Source organism: Felis catus, chromosome D3, assembly GCF_018350175.1.
Source record: "Felis catus isolate Fca126 chromosome D3, F.catus_Fca126_mat1.0, whole genome shotgun sequence".
Taxonomy (NCBI): domain Eukaryota; kingdom Metazoa; phylum Chordata; class Mammalia; order Carnivora; family Felidae; genus Felis; species Felis catus.
The window spans coordinates 17,375,844-17,396,596 of NC_058379.1; the positions used below are offsets into that span (position 1 = coordinate 17,375,844).

At 52.2% G+C, this 20,753-nt stretch overlaps 1 protein-coding gene across 9 annotated transcripts in view; it reads left to right on the top strand.

Moving 5' to 3' along the window:
- WSCD2 (WSC domain containing 2) overlaps positions 1 to 20,753 on the top strand; it is a 116,682-nt gene that overhangs the window by 29,504 nt on the left and 66,425 nt on the right. The window contains exon 1 of one of the 9 annotated variants that reach the window (XM_045041183.1): positions 13,491 to 13,744. The exons of the other annotated variants lie outside the window; for them this stretch is intronic. The gene's annotated coding sequence lies outside the window, so the exon portion shown is untranslated. Of the gene's footprint in view, positions 1 to 13,490; positions 13,745 to 20,753 lie in introns of those variants that run through there. 9 annotated transcript variants of the gene reach the window in all.

A 20,753-nucleotide genomic window follows, 5' to 3' on the forward strand; every position in this document is an offset into this window, starting at 1 on the left:
GAGTGGAGTCCAAGGGTTCGATATCGCTGTGGGGATTTCTGCCTGCAGGGACTCCAGAGGTCACCCCGGCACTGAGGCACGGGATTTGCTCGGCCGAGGCCCTGCCGGAGCCTTCCTGGAGATACTAGACGCCGATGTGGGGACACGGGGGCTGCAGCTCATTACGGCCTTCTAGTTAATTTAGGAGCGTGCTGGACCAGACGTGAGGGCTGCCGGGTCTTTGGAGGCTGCCGTGAGGTTCTTTTCGAGACCCCCGGTGAAGATCAACGTGGGTCCTGCAGGAGGGTGGCACGTAGGACAGGCAGCAGAGGGAGGGCTGCTGTAAGGACTCATCTCAGAGCCCGAGGCCTGGGGTGCGCACGGCTTGCTTTAAATCCTCTCCCGGTTATGGTGTAGCTAGATGTGATATGATATGATATATACTAGAGTATTCTATGCTACGCTATATTATCTGTGCTGTGCTATCTGTACTCTCCTGTCTGTGTTGCATTATTTATACTCTCTATACTAACGGTGCATATTAAGCCATCCATACTATGCTGTCTATCGCATACTATACTGCCTATGTTATACTTTATTACCTACACTATACCATGTAATAAACGCAGGCGTCCACAGAAACAGAGCGGCAGGATGATCGGGCACACAAACTTGGGAGGTAGGTGCCTGGGTTCAGATCCCAGCTCTGCCCCCGATGAGCTAGGATCCGAACCCAGGCATCTACCTCCCAAGTTTGCGGCCCTCAGCCTTGCCCTCTGAGCCTCAGTTTCCCCATCTGTAAAGTAGAATTACTAGCTCTAACCACCTCGTAGAGCTGTCACGGGAAAACGGCATCGGGCACTTAGGGGCCGTTATGGGTTGAATGGTGTTCCCCGCCTAGATTTCGTAGGTTGAAATCTTAACCCTCCGGTACCTCAGAACGTGACCTTAACTGGAAATGGGTCATTGTAGTTAAAGTTCATTAAATGAGGATGAGGTCCTATTGGAGTGGGGTGGGGGGGGGGCGGTCCTAATCTGATATGACTGGTGTGCATATAAAAAGGGGAAATTTTGACACGGACACACACAGCAGAACGCCCTGGGGACGAGAAGGCAGAGATCAGGGTGGGGCTTCTGAGATACTCCAGGGGCCACCGGCGATTGCCGGCAACCCACCAGAAGCCGGACAAGAGGCGTGGGACAGGTTTGCCCTCACAACCTCGGAAGCAGCCAACTCAGATCTTGGCCTTGCAGCTTCCGGAACAGGGAGAGAATAAATTCATGTTGTGGAAGCCACCCGGCCTATGGCACTTTGTCAGCAGCCCTAGAAATGGACGCAGGGGCTCAGCACGGAGCCGGGCGCAGAGAGCCCGCTGTGCGGTGCCCGTCGTGATTGCTGTCCCTGGTATGTCCTGCCATTCCTGGGTTGCTCGTGCTGGGTCAGGAGCTGGTCAGAGCTAGGAGCCGTCCCCTTACTGGTGAGGCCGTGTGACTTGGGTAAATCACTTTCCCTCTCTGGGTCTCTCGGTTCCCTAATTTGTAAAGTGGACACTCTGTGTGATGAGAATATTGGGACCCCTTGTGTGTAGAGATCACTTCCCCTTCCACTGTGCCCTCTCTTCCCTGACTCTCCCGATGGCCCCTACCATTGCCGTCGTCCCCATTTGACAGATGAGGACGCTGAGGCTCACAGACAGAAGAAGTTACCCGCCCAGGGTCATACTGAGGCTGAGTGGCGGACATGGGGTCAAACGCAAGACTGTCCACGCTAAGGCCGTTGGCCACAGAGCTCCGGTGAGGGTGGAAAAAGAGAGGGTGGTCGCAGATTCCCTCCGGGTGTGAAGATGGGATTGGCCATATTGCTGTCATTCCCTCCTTTGGGCTTATCCAGTGCTTCCCTTGTAGCTCCCGTCACTCCCCAGGCTCTTGGGAGTCCTGCCCATTCACTGGGGAAGATAAGGTGGGGGAGGGGGTCACAGATCCTGCTTCAGATTCACATGTGGAATAATTGTCTGCATGCACTTTGGCAAAGGGATTTGGGGTTGGGGAGAGGAGGTACGTTAGTGCCTCTAACCTGCTTCCCACACAGATAAAAACGACGTCTTTGGTCCCCAGGGCTCACCAAGCCGTCATTCCAACTCCACATGTATGAGCCACGTTCTGCTTTTTGGGGAAAGAAAAGAAAAAAAGAAAGCTATTTTGTTTTGCATCTGGGCATGTGCTTTCCTCAAAGTGCCAAGGAAATCCCACCTCTGATAAACAATAGGCAGCCTCCAGAAAAGCTAAGATGCGTATGTATTCCCTGTTAGGGGAGGGACTCGGATCTTGCCCTCCCCCAGCATTCTGAAGAAGACGTCCCCTCCATTTTCTGGAAGGCCTGGGGGCTCGGTCCTTCCCTTTCTCATCTCCAGATCGGCTCTGCCCAGTCCTGGGGACTTACAAGAACATTTCTGAAGGATTTTAGAGTCAGACAGACTGAGTAGAAGCACCCAACAAAACCAAAAGGCAGCCTACTGAATGGGAGAATGTAATTGCCAATGGCATATCTAGTAAGGGGTTAATACCCACGATATATAAAGAACATACACAACACCAAAAACAACAACAACAACAACAACAACAAAAACCGATGAAAAAAATGAGCAGAGGCCCTGAATGGACATTCTTCCAAAGAAGTCACCCAGGTGGCCACCAGACACATGAAAAGATGCTCAACATCACTCATCATCAGGGAAGTGCAAATCAAAACCGTGATGCGGTCACCTCACGCCAGTCAGAATGGCGAGTATCAAGAAAACAAGACCTAACAAGTGTTGGTGAGGATGTAGGGAAAAAGAAACCTTCGTGCACTGTTGGTGGGAACGTAAACTGGTGCAGCCATGGCGGGAAACAGTCTGGAGGTTCCTTAAAAAAAATTAAAGCCGGAGATACCGTATCATCCAGTAATGCCACTGCCGGGTATTTACCCAAAGAAAACAAAAACACTCGTTTGGTAAGATATACGCACCCCTCTGTTTGTATTGCAGCATATTTAAAATAGCCAAGATATGGGAGCAACTTAAGTGTCTATCAGTAGATGAATGGATAAAGAAGATGTGATACACCCACACAAGAAACACACACACACACACACACACACACACACAGTGGAATACTACTCAGCTGTTAAGGAAGAATGAAGTCTTGGCCATCCATGACAACACGGATGGACCTAGAAGGGCCTTAGCCTTAGAATTAGGCTAAGTGAAATAAGTCAGAGAAAGACAAGTACCATGTGATTTCACTTACCTGTGGAGTTTAAAAGACCAGACAAACGAACAAACAAAAAAGGAGAAACAGACTCGTAAATACAGACAATAGACTGGTGGTTTGCCGGAGGCGAGGTGGGTGGGGGCGGGGAGAGCGAGTGAAGTAGGTAAAGGGAACTAAGAGGTACAAACTTGCAGTTATGAACTAAAAGAAGTCACAGGATGGAAAGAACAGCGCAGGGAATACAGTCACTAATCCTGTAAGACCGTTAGATGATGGCAGGTGGTGACCACTCACCGCGGGAAGTATTGAGAGAAAAGAAATCATTCATTGAACGTCACCGAAGGTACAGGCTCTTCACCAAAAGCATTTCCAGGGAGCCAGGATCCATGCCAGCTGCCTCGCACATCACCTGTCCTCCAGCACCCCAGAGGGAGGGTAGTGATACCCCCGCTGGATAGGCAGGGAAATGACTTCAAGAGAGACTGAGCGACGCCCCCAAGGACGCAAAGCTAATAGTGGTAGGATGGGTATCTGAACCCAGATGGGTCTGACCTGATTCCAAAATCTGTGCTCTTTTTAAAAGTCTAGGCTGGGGCACCTGGGTGGCTCAGTTAAGCATCCGACTTTGGCTCAGGTCCTGATCTCATAGTCCGTGAGTTCGAGCCCCACGTTGGGCTCTGTGCTGACAGCTTGGAGCCTGGATCCTGCTTCGGATTCTATGTCTCCCTCTCTCTCTGCCCCTCCCCTGCTCAGGTGCTATGCCTCTCTCTCTCTCTCTCTCTCTCTCTCTCTCTCTCTCTCTCTTTCAAAAGTAAATAAACATTAAAAAAATTTAAAGTAAATAAAAAGTCTAGGCTGTTGTAAGTGAGGTCAGCTGTGTAAGCCCCCTACCCCACCAACACTGTCCGTGTTCTAGTCCCTTGAACTCATGAACATGGTCAGGGGGACTTTGCAGATATAATTAGGGTAAGGATCTCGAATCAAAATGGGGATGTTGTCCTGGAAGGGCCCAGAGTTGTCTCAAGAGTCCTTATAGAAAGGAGGCAGGAGGGTCAGAGTCAGGGGAGATGTGAAGACAGTTACAAGAGGTCAGACAGACACCAGGAGGGGGCCACAAGCCAGGGAATGTAGGTGGCCCCCAGGGAGCCTCAAGCAAGTAGATTCTCCGAGAGAACCTCCAGGAGCCAGCCCTGTGGAAGTCTAATAGAAGAAATCTGTGTTGTCTTAAGCTGCTGTGTCTGTTACCACAGCCACAGTGAATGAATTCGCTGCGCATAGAGAAGAAATAAAAGGTGCTCAACTAAAAGATTAAAGAATGTCTTGAGAGCTCGTCAGCGTAAGAGAGGTTTCCCAGCCATATTGAATGAATGAATGATAATGACATTAATGCTGACCTGGGTGACATTCCAGTGGGGTTCCAGTCTTATCCCAGCCCTGGACCCTGGGAGGGAGTGCTTGGCATTGTCACTATGATCTAGTAGTCTTCATGAATTTATTTTAATTTATTTTATTTATACTATTTTTTGAACTAGGGTTCGTGCCCAGTGTGGAACCCAGCACGGGGCTTGAACTCATGACCCTGAGATCAAAAGTCGGACGCTTAACAGACTGAGCCACCCAGGCACCCCGTCTTTCATTTATTTAAACCCCAGACCTTCAGGGAAGGGGGATTGAAGAATTTTTTTTATGAAGGTACAACCTACATACGGTAAAATCAAATATTAGTACATTTTACAAACCTATAGAATTCATGTCACCATCGCCAAGGTCAAGATCTAGAATATCTTTCCTCACCCAGCAAGTTCCTTTGCACCCCTTCCTGATTGATACCCCTCAGGGGTAACCCGCCATTCTGATTTCTGTCACCGAGGATTAGTTTGCCTGTCCTTGAACTTCCCATAAAGAGCGTCTTTTCTTTTGTGCACGCCTCCTTAGCTCCACGTTATGTCTGTGAGATTTACCCATGCTGTTACACGTATCAGCCGTTCAAGTTCATCCGCTCTCCTGTTGAAGGACGTGTGGCTTGTTTCTCCAGCTCGAGGCCGTCATGAACAGCGCTGCTAGGAATGTTCTTGTACGAGTCCTGTGGTAGGATAGAAACACTCGTTTCTCGTAGGTGTATGCCTGGAGTGGCGTCGCAGAATCATGGGGCAGATGGGTATTTAGTTTCAGTAGACCCCCCGGTTCTCTGGCCTGCAGCTAATCTTAGGATTAGCCTTCTCTGCCCCCACATCAGCTTTCTTTCCAGAAGTTCCATTCCCTATCGCTGTGCTGCGCTGGTAACCGGGATTATGAGACAAGGAGGTGCGAGGGTCCCTCCCTCCCAGCCCAGGACAGCATCATCTGACCTGGTGGTTTAGAGCAGGTGGGACGTGGGTACAAATGGAGAAGGGGGCGGGGGACACTCGCTTTCCACTCGGGACTCATTCTTTCTGTGTTGGCCCCCTCCCCCATTTTGCTGAGTTGGTAAGACATAAGTTTGGGTTCAGCTGAGTCTGGTGATTTCGTCCAAACTTAGCACACTCCCTTTGAGATTTTTGCCACATTTACATGCTTTTCTTCGAATTGACTTACTTTTTTGCTGAAGACTACTCATTGAAGGAGTTAACTTACCTGCAAATATGAAATCGATAAGACTTTCCCTAAGTAGAGGTTAATCGTGATAAACACTTACGAAAGGAAAACCAAGTTGATCAGCTCTAGCCAGACACTGTCACCAGCCTGGGGCCACGCCCCTGACGCTTTTCTCTGTCTTCATGGCAGATTGGCAAGTTTTGGGGATGCGTTAAAGAACTATTAGCACCAAAGGGAGACTTTCTTTTTTCTTTTTTTAAGTTTATTTATTTCGGGGGTGGGGCGAGCTAGAGCAGGAGGTGGGGGTGGGGGGGAGAGAGAGAAAGAGAAAGAGAGAAACCCAAGCGGGCCCTGTGCCGTCAGCGAGGAGCTCGATACAGGGTTCTGTCCCAACTGTGAGATCATGACCTGAGCTGAAGTCAAGAATTGGACGCTTAACTGACTGAGCCATCCAGGCGTCCCAAGACTTTCCCAAGATGTCATCAGAGACACTGAAAGAAAATTAAAAAGGAATAACTTTCTCACTTGGCGATTGAATATCAGTTAATGTTGGAATCTTCTGTCATGCCAAGGTCAGGTCCACGCCTTGCAAAACACTGGAGTCCTAAAAAGTCACCTTTGTTTGAATCCTACACTAGCTCTGTAATATTGCGTCAGTGACTTCACCTCTCTGAGCCTCAACTTCCTCATTGGTACAAGGGGCTCATCATGGCACCTGCTTCAGAGGCCTCTGGCGTTCCCACTGAATGACCCTGACCTTGGTATTACCATGATGGGGACATCTCATGAATCCTGTGACTGTTAGCGGGAACCAACACCCAGGATATTCCTGCATTGCAATTCTGTTAGGGTTCGTACTCCTAAGCAAAGTCATCTGTTAGCTTCAGCAAAGCCCTCTGCCGTTCTGGGGGAGTGTTTATTGCCCTTGGGATCCTGCCAAGGTTAAGTGGAGAATATGGTCCTGGTGAAATTCACACTTTGTCATTTGTTCACAGGCCCAGACGTTAAATCTCATCCACTGGAGGGTAACAGGAGCTGCCCATGCACCTGCTGTCAGGGAGACTGTGATGTGGGGTGGGAGGTGTCCCTGTCAGACCCCTCTGGGTTCCAAGCCTAGTGCCACGGTCTACTCACCCTGTGCCTTGGGTATGCCACATCTCTCTGGGTCTCAGTTTGCTTGTCTGTAAATGGGAATGTTCACCCCTGCCTCCAGACATAAGAACAACCAGATTAGATAACGCACAAAATGCAAGACCCAGACATTTAATAGACAAAACTGCTTATAATTATTCTTTGTCGAGGAAGCCATGGGCTGCGTTTAAAATCTCTGCGGAGCCCATTCTGCCTCTTGGATTCCTGATCATCCCAAATCTTTGCTTCAGAAAGCTCTTGGGGCGCCTGAGTGGCTCGGTCAGTTAAGCGTCCGACTCTTGGTTTCGGCTCAGGCCACGATCTCATGGTTGGTGAGTTCGAGGCCCGCATCGGGCTCTGTGCTGACAGTGTGCAGCCTGCTTGGGATTATCTCCCTCTCCCTCCCTCTCTGCCCCTCCCTGCTCACGTTCTCTCTCTGTCTCTCTCAAAATAAATAAATAAACTTTCAAAAAACAAACCAAAAAAAAAAGAAAACTCTTCCCTCTCAACTGTAATTCTGTCTTAGATTTCTGTTTCCCACAGCCTAGACCACAGATTTTCACAAATCCTATGTGGAAATCCTGCAACAGCTACGGCCGTAGGTAAAACTTCCTTATGTAGAAAGTGGCAAAAACACAACTCGAATGGACTTTCTAACAAGAGAGTAATTTATTTTGGCTCACAGATACTAAAACCCACAAGTATGTTTCCTGCTTCAGGTGTGGCTTGATCCAGGCTCAGAGACCATCAGATCTTGGCTTGTCTGCATCTCTACCTTTCCCCAGTCCTTGGCTCTCCGATAGTGGCAAGATACTCCCAGGAACCCGAGATCACTTCTCCTGGATGCCCTCATCCACTGGAGACCAGGACCTCTGCCAGCCAGTCTTGTTGGGTTCTAATTAGATTACCTGCCCATTCCCAAACCAGCCAGCAGTGAGAAAGGGAGATGGGCTATGTCGATTGGCTTGGGCCAGTCAGGACCCATTTTTGGAGCTGGATCTGGGGTTCGCGCTACTCAAACCACACTGGGGGGAGGAGGTGTGGATTCTGTAGGGAACTGATGCTGCAAGAAAGGAGCGAGGGGTAAAGGACGCTGGGATTGCAGTCAAAGTGTCCTGACGCCTTTCTGAGACAACGAAGTGACGGATTTTCCGTTCGAGACCTAGCAGCGCAGTAGGGATTGAAGGAGCACCCCCCTCTCGCTCCCTCCCTCCCTCCCCGCCCCTCTCTCCCCCTCGTTCCCAGTGCCGTGTGGCCTGAAAGTAACAAGGTTGGAGTCAGAGTGATGAATGGGGCAAGATTGACTCGGCACTAATTTTGCCTGGGAGCTGTAGCTATTTTGGGCCCTTGCTGAGCCCTGGTTTAGCTTAGCTGGTTAGAGAGCAGGGCTCATGAGGTCAAGGGTATAAAAAGGGAGCGGGAAACATGGGACTGGAGGCCAAAGTCTTGGGGCCTGCTCCTCCTGTTCTGCCACTTTTGACCTGGAGCCCTCATGCGAGTTACTTACCCTCCCTGGGCCAGTGTCTTCACGTTCTTTCCTTCTGTCCCCGCCTCCTTCGCTAGTCACTGCTGCGCGTCTCGGGTCACAGCCTGATTTCTCATCCCAAGACTGGGTTGAATGTCCCTCCGTGTGCTTCTGTAGCTTTAGGCTTCCAAGTATGGGTCCCGTTTCTCCCAGCTTCTCAACGAATGAGTTGGGGCGAGTCTGTCAACCTCGCTGTGCCTCAGTTTTCTCATCTGTCAAATGGGGATAATGGGAGCAGTACCTGTCTCATGGGGTTGTTGCAGTTCATTGCCCTGTGTAACTTAAGTAAGCACTTAACACAGGAACTGGGCTCAGTAAATGCTAGTTTTTTGTTTTTTGTTTTTTTTTTTTAATTTTTTTTTTGCAACGTTTATTTATTTTTGGGACAGAGAGAGACAGAGCATGAATGGGGGAGGGGCAGAGAGAGAGGGAGACACAGAATCGGAAACAGGCTCCAGGCTCTGAGCCATCAGCCCAGAGCCTGACTCGGGGCTCGAACTCACGGACCGCGAGATCGTGACCTGGCTGAAGTCGGACGCTCAACCGACTGCGCCACCCAGGCGCCCCAATAAATGCTAGTTTAAAATCGAGATGGTTCTGACATTCAGTGGAATATTGAGCTAATGAAATCAAGCATCTAGTCCCCTGTCACGTAAGACCCATGGAACTGGGGCTTCATGGCGTTCTCTCCTCTCTGTCATTACTCACGTATTTCCTAGCATGTAGTACGTGCTCAATAAAACTTGTGGCCTAAATGGCCCAGGTCTGATGTTCTAGGGAACTCCCCTAGCTCTGCTGAGAGCCCCAAATTGTGCAGCTGGGTTTGTCCACAGGTCCTCACCAGCAATGCCGACCTTGAAAGGCCGGTGCGAAACTGGGAGTGGGAGGCTTGTGCATAATAATTTGAGCATTGCTAAAATCCTTTCCCGTCTCTTGAATTCCACGATTTGCTCCTTCCAGCTCCTCCCCACCCAGAGCCTTGAAGTCAGGAAGGCCTTGCTGACGCACAAATACCTGCATGCGAATCCATGATGACCACGGTGTCACTGGCTTTAAAGAGCTCATTAGAAGAACAGCGTGTTGTGGGGGGGGGGGGGTAGGCCCCTGGCCTGGTCAATTCTGCAGGGTCAGGGATAGAGGGAGGAAGGAGACACCGAGCGGGCACCTCCCTGGCTGAGAGCAAAGTCAGCCAGAGAGGGCGTCTTTGGTTCTGCCCAGAGCTTGACCTGCAGCGACTTTATATAAACTTGGTTGGCAACACTGGTAATAATAAATAACTAGAACGCCCCAAACAAGGCCCCCTCTGCTGAGCAGACCATTAAGGACCCGAGGGAGGTTATTTCACTTGGCAGCTTCCCCCATGGGTGGCCGAGAAGCCCAAAGATGGACGCTGGGCTCCTCGAGCCTTCTTGTACTGGGAAGGGAAGAATAAATGACACGGGACCCGTGGCGGCTGGCTTATTTGTCTCTCCCCCGAGGCGTGCTCAACGCTGTGTGCTGGCAGTGTTCTTTGGCCAAACCGGATGTCCTGGTTGTAGGGCGTGTGTGTGTGTGTGTGTGTGTGTGTGTGTGTGTGTCCCCCAGACCAGAACCATCGTTCAGCCTGACCTTTGTTTTTGTGTGTTATTGATTGGATTTAAGTCACTTTATTACTTTCTCCAGGTGAGCCCTGCCACTCTGTGCCCCGTGTTGCTTTGCGGTCACAGCACCTGTGGGGAGGCAGAAGGCGAGGATGAGGCTGACGGGAATAACGTCAGTGGTGATGGTGACCGTGATGAATGAAACAATGGCAGTGACGATGATGATGGGGATGATGGGGATGGGGATGATGGGGATGGGGATGGGGATGATGAGGATGATGGAAATGGGGATGGGGTGATGGGGATGATGGAAATGGGGATGGGGATGATGGGGATGATGGAAATGGGGATAGGGTGATGGGGATGATGGAAATGGGGATGGGGTGCTGGCGACGGGAGCAAAATCCGCTGAGCACGCTAAATACACAGCACTCTTCTGGATGATTTCATTTAATTTACTAACTTCTTTAATCCCCACCACTTCCCTGTGAACAAGGGTCTGTTGTCACACAATCCATCATCTGCTGGCCGTGCAATGCTGGGCAAGTGATCTCATCTCCCAGAGTCTTGGTTTCCCCATCTGTAAAATGGAATAAAAATAGCACATCTCTGGCCCGTGCTCAGCGTTTGACGTAAATGTTCGAGAGATGAAGGCGATCCTCACGGCTGTTGATCGGGCCCTCCCGTCAAGCCTGTGAAGGAGGAGGTTTATGAGGACCCCAGTCTTCCGGGACGGGGCGGGGGCAAGCTCTGCCGGGTAGGAGCAGCTGAGCTGGGTTCAAAGCTGGGCACGGGCCGCCGTGCCAGTCGCGCTGGCCGCCAGAAGCTCCTTCGGTCGGATCCCTGGGGTCCCCGGGCTAAGACCATGTGAGCCCAGATTGGCCCCAGAGCGGGCTGGGCTCAGTCAGCCCCCCGGCGGGCCCTCAGCTGAGCGGCCCGAGACCGACCACAGGGTTGGGGTGAGGAATGCAGGAGAGCTGGAGGTTGGGGGCGCATGGGGTGAGTCACCTGGTACCTGGAGAGCTGGGATGCCAGAGACGCAGTTCACCGGTTCCCTCGCCTCCCACCTAAGGAGGCCAGTGGAGCGGCAGCCGTGACGCGTCTTAACTTGGAGTGGGATGCGTCTAGAGCGTTTTGCCCGGCTCTGCAAATCCACAAACAGCCAGATCTGCCGAGCGACACCTTCCTCTGCGGGGCCGCCGGCTCCGTGCGTCTACCAAGCCATCAAGGTGTGGATGGCGTGATCTGAGATGCGCATCAGTATAAGACACCCGCCAGAGTCTGAGGTCTTCGTGTGAGGCAAAGAATATAGAAGGTGTCGTTAATCACAACGTTTATGTTTATTTCATGTTGCAATGACAATATTTTAGATTTTTGGGTTAAAGTACATGATTAAGACTAGTTTCACCTGTTTTTCCCTTTGTCCTGTGGCTGCTTGAACATCTTAGGTGATCGCCGTTCTCTGTTCTAGAGCTTACAGTGAAGTGAGATTTCACAGTTTAACAATCGAACAGCTTGTTTGAGGCTTTCAGACCTGAATTCAGATCTCCAGCTAGCCCCTAACCAGCTGTGTGCCCTTGGGCAACTCACCGCCCCTCTCTGGGCCTTTGTTTCCTCAACTGTGAAACGAAGGTACTAACACCTACCTCCTAGGGTTGTTTTGTGGGTAAATGAGAGGCAAGGTGGACGGTGGTGAAAATAATGTCTGGCGTTGAGTGAGCAGTCCATAACTGAGAGGTTTTGTTGTCATTTAAATGAGCTGATCTGGGGCGCCTGGGTGGCTCAGTCGGTTGAGCGTCCGACTTCAGCTCAGGTCACGATCTCACGGATCGTGAGTTCGAACCCCGCTTCAGGCTCTGGGCTGATGGCTCAGAGCCTGGAGCCTGCTTCCGGTTCTGTGTCTCCCTCTCTCTCTGCCCCTCCCCCATTCATGCTCTGTCTCTCTCTGTCTCAAAAATAAATAAACATTAAAAAAAAAATTTTTAATGAGCTGATCTGCACCAACCCTGTGGAGCCCAAACCTCTCCAGCCCCGAGAATGGTCTTTGTATTACTTTCCCTTTTGTGACTGGAAAGATTTTTCTTTTTTTTTTTTTTTAGTTTACTTATTTATTTGAGAGTGACCGAGAGAGAGGAGCATATGGACAGGAGGGGCAGAGAGAGAGAGAGAGAGAGAGAGAGAGAGAGAGAGAGAGAGAGAATCCCAAGCAGGCTCTGTGCTGTCAGTGTGGAGCCTTACACGGGGCTTGATCTCATGAACCGTGAGATCATGACCTAAGCCAAGATCAAGAGTTGGACGCTCAACCAGGCACCCCAGGATTTTTGTTCCTTAAACAAACTCTATGATTTTAAGATTTTTTCCCACTAAATTGAAAAAAAAAAAAATCCGTCAGAGACACTAATAATTCTCGAGAAATTCTGCTTGTCTTGAGGAGGGATGGTTTATAGCACTGAGTGAATCCAATTCCAGCCCCCAAACACAGAGTTGTACCACTGTTGAGGATTAGTGTGTAATTTCTAGGGTTTTAAAAATCCTAAGACGTCCCATGGACTCGTGTGGTGCCTTCAGGCACCTTTAAGAGTTTGGGACAGTGGGAAGGGGAGGAGGACTATGATCTGTGTTAATCTCCTCATTTTACAGATAGGGGAACGGATGACCAGAGAGGTTAGGCACCCTGCCCGACGCCACACAGCAAGTCGGTGGCAGAGGTCATCTGGCTGCGGTCTTTGCTCGTGACCACTTGCTATAGTGCATTATGGCTCCTAGTCATCCCAACGGTCTTAAAATTATTCCTATTTAAAGATGAGGAAACAGGATCAGAGAGGCTAAGTCACTTGTCTAGCAGCAAGTGGCAGAAGTGATACCCCCCCACACACAAATTCACATCCACCAGGAACCTCAGAATTGAGCCTTTTGTGGAAATAGGTGTCATGAGTTGAGGTGCAGTCCTACCAGAATAGGGTGGGTCGCAACCCAGTGACCGGTGCCCTTAGGAGAAGAGAAAACAGAGACAGACACCCAGAGGGAACACACGTGAAGGTGGAGACAGAGACATTCGATTGATGCGTCTGTGAGCCCACGAACGCCAGAGATTGCCAGAACCCACCAGAAGTTAGGAGACAGGCACGGAACGGATGCTCCCTCAGAACCTCCGAAAGGAACCAGCCCTTCCGACAGCTTGATTGTGGACTTCTGGCCCCCAGGTCTATGAGAAGATACGCTTCTGTTGTATTAAGCCCCCTAGTTTGGTTATTTCTTATTTGGAAAATATTCTAGACGCGATAGGCTTGTCGCCCCTTCACATTAAAAACCCCAGCTGGTTCCAGGGAGCTGTCAGCATGTGCCCTCCTCCTGTCCGCGGACCCTCCCGGTGGCCCGTGGCAGCTGCCCAGCCTCAGAGCCGCGCCACAGGCTGCGGGCTATGAGAAAGGCCGCTGTGGCTGTGGTTCAACTGTGCATCCCGTCTGCTGCTTGCATTGTGAGCTCTTGCAAATTACTGTTTTCAGTTGAAAAGAGGTTCCAGAGAGCTCTTCAGCTGCTCAGCAGGAGCCGTGGATGCTCTTGAATTAACGAGGAGAAGTGGAACCTTCTATGACGGATGGCCTGGACCCCCCGCCCCCTTTGTCCTGGCCCTTGGTCAGGCTTGGGAGGGACGGTGGGGCCTCTCCGTGGTTCCCAGAAGAGCGGCTTCAGCTGAGACCAGGTCAGAGTCGCCTGTGTGCAGTGTGTCTGTTTGGAAGGGGCCAGGGGATGCTGAATTAGGCGATGTAGTTTCCAGGGGGTCAGCTGGCTTCTGACGCCGATTCAGAGGGGCCCGGGGGCCTCTTACCCAACGCGGCAGCCTGTCATTGGTCAGCACACACAGCGGACCTTCATTTGATGCGGTCAAATGGGCAGGAGGCCATTGGGGAGTAGCTGGCTGCTGGCTCACTGTGTGTGTGTGTGTGTGTGTGTGTGTGTGTGTGTGTGTGGTGGGGACTGTCTGGGATTTGAACACGCTTGCCCTGTTGGTTGATCTGATGCAAACTCCCCTCTATCTCTGGTTTCCACCTTAGCTGGGGCCATTCTCCCCTAAGCCTATTTGCACACCCATCCCACCAATATTTATTGTGCACAGGCTGTTTTCCAGACTCCAGGAAAGGCCCTTTACAGCATTGTCTCATTTAATCATTACAGAAACCCTGGGCTGCATTATTGTCATTGTCTCCATTTTACAGATGATGAAATCAAGGCTTGGTCTCTCGCCCCAGCTCACAGAGCTGGTAAGTGGCCAAGGGGCGTTCGGATGCTGGTCTGTCTTACACCCAAGTCCACGCTCCTGACCGTATACATCTTGGGAGTCTCTGCGTTTTGACCACTGAGCTGAGTTGGAGGGATAGAAGCAGATTTGATTCAAGACCGTGGTAACAAGGGGCAGAGAGACCGCGGGATGGCACAGCCCCACCCCGAACACGGCAGGGCGAGCGGGGACGTACAGCTGAGCCCAGGGTTGGGGGTGGGGGGTGGTCGGTGGATAGAAGACTAGGAAACATCGGGAACAAGGCAGGATTCTGGCTAACCTGACCCAACAGGATTCGTGCTGAAGGCGGGTCAGGTGATCAGACGTTACCTGGGGGGTGGGGGCGGGGGGGGGCCGGCATTGAAGGTGATCAGGTATGGGGGCTGGGGATTCTGCTCAACTCACTTGACCGGATTCTTGCTAAAATTGGACAATGCAGAGATGCCCACTTGAAGACAAGTTCAGGGAAGGCTGAGTAGAGCTTCGCTAAGCAGAGAATCTTTGTCACTATTTATTCCCGGTCTTGTCCTTAAAAAAACAATGAAGGCTGCAGCTGCCTTAAGTGGAGTTGGGTAATTAAGACGTTGGGCTCTGGTGTCAGACATGTCTAGGCTCAAGCCCTGGCTCTACCAGCCGCTAGCTGAGTGCCTCAGTTTCCATACCTGTAAAATGGAGACCGTCACAGACCTCCGTCCTGGGGCTGGGTGCGGTGATGTGGGAACAGCCTGGCACAAGGTTCAAATCCACACGCGGTGGCTGGAATCTGATTACCGGACAGCGTCCTCCAAACCAAGGCAGCTGGGGACTATCAACGTCACTCTTTCTGCCACGGTCAGCCCATCCCGCTGATGGCTTTGAGCCTCTAAAACGCGACTGTGTCGAGGGGCGCCTGGGGGGTTCAGTCAGTTAAGCGTCTGGCTTCGGCTCAGGTCGCGATCTCCCAGCTCGTGGGTTTCAGCCCCGCATCGGGCTCTGTGCTGACCCGCGAGCCTGCTTCGGATTCTGTGTCTCCCTCTCTCTCTGCCCCTCCCCCACTGGCACTCTGTCTCTCTCTCCAAAATAAACAAACATGATAAAATACCAATGCGTCGGGCACTGTGGAAAGAGTCAGGGATACAGAGGTGAGAAAGATAGAGTCAATTCTGTCTTCAGGTGGCTCTTGGAAGGTAGAGGGATACCGAGCTGGGCTTGCGTGTGTGAATCGTTGCGTGGAGACATTTGACAGTGGAGACATTTTTTAGGTTTATTTTTATTTTTGCGAGAGAGAGAGCGAGCGAGTGGGGAAAGGGCAGAGAGAGAGGGGGCACAGAGGGTCCGAAGCAGGCTCCACACCGACAGCAGAGAGCCCGGCGCGGATCTGAAACCCACGAACTGTGAGTTCATGGCCGGAGCTGAAGTTGGATGCTTGACTGACTGAGCCACCCGGGCGCCCCCAGGAGACCGTTTTGATTGTCATGACTGATGGAGGGGGTGCTCGTAGGCAGAAGTCTGCCAGGGTGCTTGTAAATATCCTGCAGTGCACGGGGTAGCCCCCCTCAACGGCGAATCATCCCAGCCCCGGATGTCAGTAACGCCAAGGTTGAGAAGCGCAGGTGCGGGCACCAGTGAGCGCGGTGAGCACTCCTGTCACCCCTGCGCAGAGACCCCAGGGCTCCGTGGGACCCGGAGGAAGCACGTGCCTGAACCACCCTCCTTCAGCCTGCCCTCACCCATCAGCGGCTTCCAGCCAGATAATCAGACCTCCCCACGTTTCATAGGATCCGGTCAGAGGAGGCAAATGCAGAAACAAAGCCCTGGGCAAATGTGTTTTTATGTAAACCCAGCAGGGGGTGGCGGTGGCCTGGGGAGAAAGTACCCTACGGCTGCTCCTTCTCAGAGCAAAAATAACCCTGACTGTTCCTGCTCTTGGAGCCCAGCAGGCCAGGAGAGGAGGGTCACGTGGGGACCCAGGTGCTCATGGGAGCTGTCCCTGCCCCGCCTGAGCCACCCCCGCCCTCCAGGTGAGCACCCAGGAGCTGGGGATGAGAAGAGAGCAGGTGTTGGTTTTCTTGGAAGCATCCCTTCCTTCGTCGCTCGGCCGGCATAGCAGGAAAAAGGCAGGTTTTTGAGTATAATTTACCTACAGTAAAATTCACCCAGTGAATGCGTTTCAACAAGTGCGCTCGGCCGTGGAACCACCTGCAGAGCGGAGATATACAGGCATCCGTCACCCCTCAAAATCCCTCTGTGCCTCGCCTGTTTCCCCCCTCCCCCCACCCCCCAAGACTTTAAAAGCTAAAAAATAAGGTCGCCTGTCCTCTTCCTGACGGCAGAGGCCGCCTCTTCTTCAGGGGTGGGTCCACAGCACCTGGCACGCAATAGATACGCAATAAATGTTTGCCGAATGGAGAAATAAAACCGCCCTCCCCCCCGCCACAGGGGTCTGGGGGAGACTATTGGGCTCCCGTGGATCAGAGCAGAGGTGGTTTGAGGTGATGAAGGAGTTTTCCCCCAGAGATGATGCATCTGTGAACTTTCTGCAGGATACACTCTCACCTTAGGGGGATCCCTGGGTTCGGGTCAGGACTGCGGGGCACATCTTGGCTTGGCAGGTGGCTGGCACGCAGCGAGTGCTTGTTGAGGGAAGGAGTGAGTGAATTGTAGTTTGAATGGGGGGTGGGGGGGGCGGTCATCAGTAAGGAGGAGCCAGAAGACATTTTGGGCAGTCTTTGTTTTTGTGCTTTCCAAGGGAGAAACTGAAGGCACAGAGAGGGTAAACCATTTGCCTTGGGACACACAGTCATAGAACGAGCTTGACAGGTTGGAGCAGGAATAGGAAAGGGAACGAGAGACAGACATGAATCTTTGCCTCGTGCCTGCACCAGGCTAGGAGTTTCAGACACGAGCTCCCTCCAACCTTCACAGCCCCCCGGGAGCAGCCCTGTCATTTGCAGGGCCTCACGCAAAGTGCAAATGCTTCCCTGTTCGGTAATTGTTACGAATTCCAAGACCTCGGCAGCAGAGCATGAAACCAAGTGCGGGGTCCCCCACGGGACCCCACAGGTAGCACACCCAGGGAAAGGGCCCTGTGACCACGTCATTTACAGGCAAGGAAACCCCAGCTCAGACAGGCTGCCCATTTCATCCAGGACACCACACCTGTCTTCCGGTGTCCAGATTCGAACCCACGGGCTTCAGTGGTCATCAGCTTCATTCGCTGAGTGTGCTAGCCTTGCCCCTGAGCCCCCAGGGCTGAGCACCTGAGTGCCCTGACGTGCTGTCCAGCGCTCTGGGCAGGGAGGAGAGGAGCTTCCCTGCCCCCCCCCCCCCCCCCCGGGCGCCTGGCTGCTGCAGCCTTGAGCACACAGCCAGCTCCCCTGCCTCCTTCTCCCTCCCAGGATGTAAGGAGACAGACCTTCCTCCCTCCTCCCCAGGGAAGATTTATTCCTGGGGGTGCGTGGGTGGATGCGTGTTTGGGGGGGGTGTTTGTCTAAATTTAAAGACATCATGACAGCAACAGCCTATTAATGTTGAGACTGGTGAGGTCTCTCCTTTAGAAGAATCACGAATAAGTTGACAGCAGGAGCCGCCTCCGGTTCTAACTTCTGCGCCCCAGGTGCGCCTCGCCCTGCTCCTTGCCTGCCAGTTCTCTGGCAGCTGAGGGTAATAATAGGGGACAGGGGTGAAGGCGTGCACTTGGCCTGAAGAGCGCTGGCTGCGGGATGTATGGAATTGTATGGAATTGTCGAATCACTGTATCACACACCTGAAACTAATGTTAACACTGTATGCTAACTAGCTGGAAGAATAATAACAATAGTGAGGCTCGTCTTCTGGTGCCAGATGCCCATGGGGGACCCTGAGAAGTGGCACAGTTGTGCATTTTATAGATTGGGAACACGGAGGTTCAGAGAGGGGCCTGCCCTGCCGTGGTCTCGAGTTGTGAACTGACAAGGAGGGTTTCAGGGACTGTAGTATGTTCCAGAACCCATGCACGCTCCGGCGAGCCTTGGCTGCCTATGTTGATTCAAACGCGAAATTAACAGGAGTTGCAATCCTGTTGAGATCCAGCGGTGTGCCTGGCCCTGGCCTAAGCATTTTACGTGCGTCACTTGGAAGAATCCTTCAAACGGTCCATGCAGCGGGGATGCACCATTCTCATCCCAGTTTATGGATGAGGAGCCTACAGCTTAAGAGACATAAGTGGCTTCCTCCCCTTCTCAGAGCTCGTGATAAAGCCAAGATACCAAGTCAAGTCTCGGTGACCCCAAAACTCCTGCACCCTCCGTCTGTTTCTTTAAACCACGGCCAGTAGTGGAGAAAGAGAAGACAGGCAAAATGACACACACACACACACACACACACACACACACACACACACACACTCACTCCTACACCTACTCTGCAAGAGGTAATGTCTTTATGTACATTGGTGAGTTTCCATCCAGCTGTTTTTCTCTGCCGAAGGGAACATTCTTGCCCCAGGCAAGCTGACCTTTGGTGTTCTGTAATCGCCGAGCAATTTAGAGATGCCTGGAAATGTATAATTCATGCGCACATCTTTCATCCTGGTCACTGGAAGGCAGCGAGGCATGGCTGTCTCCCGGGGAGAATTTCAACCTTGGCACGGGAGGAGGAGATTGGGGTCTTTGGGGCTCAGAAGGGAATTTCAGAATCTGAGAACCTACCAACGTTGAAGCCGACCCTGGTATCCCAGCACAGGATGTCAGGTGCAGGGGGCGCGGGGGATCCTGGCAGGGAACGTTATAGTCAATCTTACGACAGAGCACTGGGGTAAAATCTTAGAATTGGGCTCCGGAACCAGAGACTACACTCTGTAAATCTGGAGTCCGAGGGGTCCAGGGGTGGTGTTCTGGTCCACTCCTCTGTTCTTTTGGCAATCCCAGGGGATAAGAAACCAGGTTTGGTCAGGATGAGAAGCTTTGGTTTCCGGCTTTAGCTGCAACCCGAAACGTGTTTGGGGCAGGTCTCTAGTGTCTGCTGTCTCTCGTCCGTGAGTTGGGTTGAAGCGTCCCTGCCATGTGCCGTGAACGGGGATGGAGAAATAGGGGTGTGTGCATATGTGCGTGTGCCGTGAGGGCAGGTGACGGGCGTGGGGACGTACATGTTCATGCACGCGTGCGTCTCTGGTGATGTGTGTGCTCCCATGCCGCCTCTGGATGGTATCTAGAGGGTGAACCAGGGGGTTGAAGTACTCATCAGTTTCTGGCAGCAGTTACCCTCCTGGGAGGGGACGTCTCTCTGTTGGATGCCAGCAGTGTCCTTGGGTCACTGAAGGACACGGTGAAGATACCACCGGGGTCCGAGGACCCCTGTGGCTTCTAGAAGGGGCTCATTGCCCTCATTCCCAGCTGAGGGGGCACCAGCTTGCTGAGCAGACTCTGCAGAGAAAAGCCTTCTGGACACTCCAGCCTGCAGAGGTCAGAGGATGGTCCTGTAGTCAGAGGCACTGACATGTGGATGATATGACTAAGGTTCTGGAGTTGGACAGGCCCGGGGTCGAGTCTTACTGTGCCACTCACCCCTCTGCTTTCTGACCGGTTGACTGACCCCCTCCCCCACCTTGATGGCTCATCTGTAAAGTGAGAAGAAAGCCAGCCTGCCAGATAGCCACTGGGGAGGCTCAGTGACACGGGGTCGTTGGGAGGGCCCGGCACACAGTAGGTGCACAGTAAGTAGTAATTTGTCCATTTTCCTTCTTTCCCAGGGAGGGCGTCAAGGCTCATGGCCGGGGTTCAGGAAGCCTGGGTCTGGGAAGAGTCACTGGTTGACTCCACTGCCCCCTTTGGGCCTCAGTTTCCCTATCTGTCAATGAGGAAAGTGGCCTGGGGATTGTGAAGGGTCTTCCCTCCAGCTCTGATGGACTGTGAGCCCCCATTTTAATTCTGCTCTGAGGACTAGGGGGTAGGTGCTCTGCGAGGGAAGAGAGCTTGGGGCTGGGGGCTCAGAGACCACCCCCCCCCCCCACGGACACACAGACACACAGACACATCTACATACACACCTGCATGCACGTACACACATACATACATACAGAGACACAGACTTACAAACATACACACACCCGCACACACATATATACACACCTATACAGACATACACACATGCATATGCACCTGCACAGCCACAGGCATGCACACACTGACATGTGCGTGCACACACACACACACACACACACACACACACACACACACACATTGGCTTGCATTGGCTTGGGAAGAAAGACTGGGCTGGAGGATTTGGGGGTGAGAGCCAGGGTTCTTGCAGGGGAAACCCTGGTGAAAAATTCCTCTTGGGAAGAGTTGCTAACGGAAGCCGTCAAGGTTCCTAAATTAGAGTTTAATTCTGCCTTGGCCAGTGTGGAGCCAGCAAGTGTCGACTGGCTCATGGTGGGGATGGGGGTGGGGAGGGGGCAGCAGGGAGAGTGGTGTGT